This window comes from Hydra vulgaris, chromosome 06 (assembly GCF_038396675.1).
Source record: "Hydra vulgaris chromosome 06, alternate assembly HydraT2T_AEP".
In the NCBI taxonomy this organism is placed as follows: Eukaryota; Metazoa; Cnidaria; class Hydrozoa; order Anthoathecata; family Hydridae; genus Hydra; species Hydra vulgaris.
In genome coordinates this window covers 53,115,631-53,121,724 of record NC_088925.1, presented here as the reverse complement: position 1 = coordinate 53,121,724, position 6,094 = coordinate 53,115,631, and positions in this window count along the sequence as shown.

The following is a 6,094-nucleotide window of genomic DNA, read 5'->3' as shown; positions in this document are numbered from 1 at the left end:
CGCAAATTGTGTATTTAATTGTTAAATGTTAGCACTGTAAAATCAAGGAAGTCAGACACACGCTCATATTGTTGTTTTTTAAGCATTATATATTTTTTAGTTGTTTGTAGCAGTTTCACATATAAAACTTTTGAAAATATGAATGTAAACTTTAAATAACGATTGTAAACTCTAAAAACTCAAAACTCAAAACAAAATCCTCGTTTATCTCTAAGCAAAATCCTTGTTTAATCTCCTTATTCTATTAAAAACCAGTTGAAAAGTAGTTGTAAAAAGAAGTTAAAAAGTTGCATTAGTTAGAGTTAAATGTAGAAACTGTAATAAGTTGTAAAAAAATCTAGTAGAAGGATGGGTGTAACTTCTCCTTATTTTATTCTTTGTAATTAAAATTTAAACTGCATTATGGGATCGTCCATAAATTACGGATAAAGTTATTTAAAGTAAAATGTAAAAGAAGACCTCTTTTATAAAAGACTCTAAGATCTCCTTCTACTTTTAAATTACTTTTAAATAAAAAGTAGTAAATTTCGTAGTAAAAATAGATTTTCATTAAACTTAATGAGCTATTTTGATTTTGTATTTAACTTAAGGCTCTGCGAGGAAAACTTTTGCATTTTTTTATTTTGTTTATTAGTGTAATTTAGCATTGCGTAAATTTATGGACGATCCCTTACCAGGTACTTTTAAGTTGTATTCATTTTTTTTTTTTTTTTTTTTGTCAGCAACCGTTTACAATTCAAGGTGATTTCCGTCATATCAAACATTTGAAAATATTAAATGCAAATATATTTCATCATATATCGTAGTTACAAGACAGGAGATCCAGAAAAAAAAAAAATCTTATCATCATTAACATTTTAATAAATAAAAACAGGATAAATGTGTATTGTTAGAAAAATGAAGTAAATAATTTTGATTGGCAATAAGTTCAATTATGTTCTTTTAGAATTTTTGAGTGGTATTGGCTTCTCTAAGTTTACGACTCAGGCTTGTAAAATGGTACCATACCATTGGGCCACAATAAGAAATGGAGAATCTTGTAAGTTTTAATATGCAGAAAAATTTTCAAATCTTCCTGGAGATCAATCGGTTTGATGTTTTAGGAAAAATGTTTTTGAAAACCTTTGGAGTATTTTCAAACAAATGTTGGAACATAAACTGTGTGACTTTAAATATGTTTATTTCATAAATATTAAGAACCTTCATGCTTCTTAGAAAAAGTTTCGCATTTGTGAGAAGATTTTGAGAATAAATTATTCTTGCTGCATGATTCTGTTGCTTAAGGAGACATTCGAGTTTAGATTTGTTTGTACTACCCTAAACAATATTGCCATAAGATAAGTAATTATTGATGAAAAAACATAGCTGAGTTAGTGTAGATTTGTCTAAGATTTAACGGATTTTATATAAAGTACCAATATTTCTTGAAATTTTATTACGAATATATTTAATATGATCTCTCCAGGATAAGTTTTCATCTATTATAATACCAAGTAGTTTGTTGCGAAAGGGCGCTCTATATTAGTAATATACAATATGTAAGTAATATACAATATATAAATATAGGCGCTATAAATATATATGATGTATATAGTGATGGAAAGTATTTTTTTAACTGATGCCTTGAATGGAGTTTGCAAAAACTATACGAACTTGAAAAATAGACATTCAAAGCTGAGTATTTAGATTTATTTCGAATCTTTGTAGAAAAAAAAAAATTCAACAGGATTAAATCAAAACGCGACATAATAATTAAGTTTAATAACTTTGTATTTTTTCCGTGCATTATTTTTTTTTGACGCATCAGTTTCAGTTTAGGTAGACGATATTTTGTCTAAAAAAAGTTCCCAATAAATTAAAAATAAATTGACAAAAGTCAAAAGTTCCCAATAAATTAAAGATAATTCAAAAACACGTTTTAACAATTATAAGATTCTTATAAAAGTTTTTTTATGATGTTTATTAAAAAGTATTATAATTCATAAAAATGCTTCAAAAGCGTCTGTCTTTTCACTTTTCTATCGTTTTCTTTTCGTTTTCTTTTTATTTTCTAATCGAAAATAAATTTAGGAATCATAAATTATTATTATACGAAAATAAATTTAGGCATCATAAATTATTATTATTATAAGGTATACAAGGAAAGTGAGAGAACAGTGAAAAACAATAAAGAAAATAAAAAACAGTGAACAAAGAACTCAGAAATATATCTAATTGGTTCAAGTGTAATAAGTTAACCTTGAATACTAATTAAACAAAATGGGTTTTATTTCATTCGATTACAAAAAAGCAATATCTCCCATGAAAATTACCTCAAATCTTTATCAATCAAAAGGAAATAAAAAGAGATTTTGTAAGAAAATTTTTAGGTGTTTATCTTGATGAAAACATTACTTGGATTTATTTATTACATATTGGTTATATAAACACAAAAATTTCTAAAAACATGGGGTCCTATATAAATCACAAATCTATCTCAATAAGAAAGTCTTAATCCAACTTTATTTCTCATTTATACATAGTTATTTAAACTATGCCAATATTGCTTGGGGAAGTACAGAAAAAAGTAAGTTGCCACCTCTTTATCTCCGTCAGAAACGCGCAATCCGTCTAATCAATTTTACAAATCGCTTCTCTCATTCGAAGCATTATTTTATTGAAATGAGAATTCTGAATATATACTATTTATTTATGTTCGTATATATTATTTATGTATGTATATATGTATATATACTATTTATTTATGTATTTATATATATATGTATTTAATATTTTATGTTTTGTATATATGTGGATAAATAACTTATCCCTAGCTGCCTTCAAAGATCTTTTCTCTTTTAAACCAATCAGTAAATATATTTTGAGAAATAATAACATTTTAAATGAACCTTTTTGTCAAACAAACTTTAATCAATCTGTATTACCTATCGAGCGCCACACCTATGGAATAAAATTGTGATTCCGAATTTTATAGAAGTTTGTTTATATGCATGTTTACATTAATAGAATTTTATTCCTACTTATTTTATTTATTGTTCTTATACTTTTGATTTTTTAATTTATATGTTGGTTTACTCTTGTATAAAATTCTGATGAGAAGATCTTCTTGGTCTTTCTTCAGACACAAATTATTTACCTTGCAATTTTGTAAAAGTTTATTAACTTTTTTTTATCTTATCTTTGTTAAATGCTTATTTAAGGTTCTGACAACACGATCCTTACGATCTTCTTTCAGATACCTTGTTTATATTTGTTATATTTTCTATCGTTGTAAGTTTATACTATTATTTTTATTATTGGTTATTTAAAGCTGTACAACAATTGACAAATGTAAACCAAAAAAAAAAATGCACTAAGGAATATAATAATGATTATCACTCAAATTTGTATAAAAAATAAATACATAAAAAGCTTTAATCACTTATGTTTTCACAAGAATTAAGCGGTTTGACTGATCAGACAAGGAGTTGACTGATCAGTCAAGGAGTTAGCATTTTGATCACACAGCACATTAGACAAGGAGTCAGCAGTTTGACTCATCAGAGTAAACTATCCATTAGGATGTCTCAAAAAACTTTTTTGTAAACTTCTATATGCACATAGTTTTTCCCCTGATAACAATTATATTTAAAAATACTTTTTCGGACCTCAATTTCAGTAATATGTAAAATTCCATTTTTGTGAAAAACCAAAATTTTACACATTTTCCTAATTTCCTAATAAAAATACAAAAATGTGTCAAAAAATATTTATTTCAGGAATAATAAATTATATATTTTTAACAGGGATATGGAAAGATCTTTTTTAAGCTTCTTTCTTTTGACCATTGCATTAAATTTTGTTGCATATTGTTAGATTTCTATCCACCTACAAAGTTCTGAATAAGTTCTGAATGTTTCTCTCTGCACAATCGTTAACACAAGTCAAATTTTTAACAAATCTTTTGAATAAATTTAACGACTTTGGGGCTTTTCCCTTCCTTCACAGATACTTAACAATCAGGGACTTCTGAAATTTTCTGGACCTACCAGTTCCCAAAGCTCAGTGGACTCCAATATCATTGGTAGTTCAGGTTTTCCAATCTTGAACTTCTCAAAAACGTCAAACTGAACTAATCTATCCAATATTTTTTTTTCTATTCCTGCTCTATATCTTTATCAGCCAGCTATAGCAACACCAGCTTCTTAGGCAAGTACCATGCCTTTGCATACAACAATGCCGATTCAAGATTGGGATACTTATCTTTGATACAAAAAGCATTCTTGAAAGCGGCAAGCTCATTTGAGTGTGAATTTGAAATCAAATACAACTTTAGAAACCAAAATGTATACCAGACAGATGTGAAGAAGGCTGCTGTCTCTATTATCTTTTCCCCTTCACTCATGATCATGGTGATCTTATACGTTATTCTTAGGGTAAGAACGTATAAAGCATCAGCCATAAACCAAAAGAGTAAGGTTTTGTCACCATTAATATTTATTTATTATGTTTTTTTATTTATATGTTGTTTATTATACTTGTACATTTATTTTTCAATATACTGTACCTAGGTTCAAGACAGGCTCCAGGTTGATGGAAACAAAATCCAGATCCTTCTTCTCCCAAAAAAAAAACCGTAAAGTTTGCATAGTTTCCTGTTATCACTCCTGACAAATGTTTTTGCGGCAAAGGCCTTTTTTCTAAACTCCAGAGCTTTTAATTATCTGAAAAATGTAAATTAAGTTCCGATTCAGAATTACTTCCAGATGAACGAAAAGAAACCTCAAGCTCATTAAATTTTACTGCATTTATTATGATTCTACATTTACCTCTTGCCTCCTCCATCCTCTTGGGCAGAATATACTTATTTTTAGCCGAACTTTATAATACTTCATCCAGTTATTCTGTAGTATAGATGTTTTGCCCATCTTTACGAATTAGATAGAACTTAATGTCCTTCTCTTTGGCATTCTCAGAACGAAAAGAATGCTGACTTACAATTATTCAATTTGCCAATGAAATAAAAAAGAGTGTATTACTCTCCTCTAAAAACTCATTCTGTATCTTGGAGAAGTTACCATCGCTAGAGTAGCAGCTCAATGATTTGAGATGATTTATGAACTTATTATGGAGCTTCAGTATTTTATCCCTGACACTCAATTCACTGATGATAAAATCTTGAAACCATGCTTTCTTCCAAGCGTCTTTTACAGCGTAGGCAACACATCTTTGTTCAGAAATCTTGCAGATACTATCTTTGTAGATCAGATCCCTGTTCTTATGCTTCTGAGGGCAGGCTACTATCAACTTAGCAGATTGAAATCTTATTTATTTAAAATAAAAAAAGAAGTATTTATCATTAAGAATTTTTTTGTTCTTGTATAATTTTTGACTCATTGTGTTTCATTTTTAACACAAAGGAAAGGGGTGGGGGGAGATACTTGATAAATATATATTGCATAAAATAGACCATTTTTAAATTTTATTATTACTTTATTGAATACTTATATTATAAAAATAATTATTTATTCTACCTGGAAGATTTTAGAAATTGGATGTATCTTTGCGATGGTTGCAAAGATACATCCAGTTTCAAGTAAATATATGCATATTGAAAATATACATAACTATTTCATAGTAATATATTAAAAAAATTAGTTCATACACTATTAAAAAAACAGCTTCCAACTTTTACTATAAGCAGTTAAAATCAAAAAAAAAGACAAGAAAGTTCGGTTATTTTGGAGCACATAAATAATCAACTCAGGAAAAAAAAGTTCTCTAGAATTTCTATAAACTTTTAGAACATATTGTCTATGGAAATTCTATAGAATGTCTATTAATTTCTATAGAAATTGCTATAAAACTTTATTTTCTATAAAATAAAAAGTAGAAAAAAAAGTTCTATTGGAATTTCTATAGAAATTAACAGAGATTCTATCGAAATTTTTATAGAATTCTATAGAATTTCCATAGACCATAAGTTCCAAAACTTTATTTCCTGGAAAGGAAAAAAATGTTTTATAGAATTTCTATAAATTTCCTTCCTAGAAAGGAAAAAAAGTTTTATCAACTTTTTTTTTTTACAAAAATTAGCCATTCGCCCTCAATACCC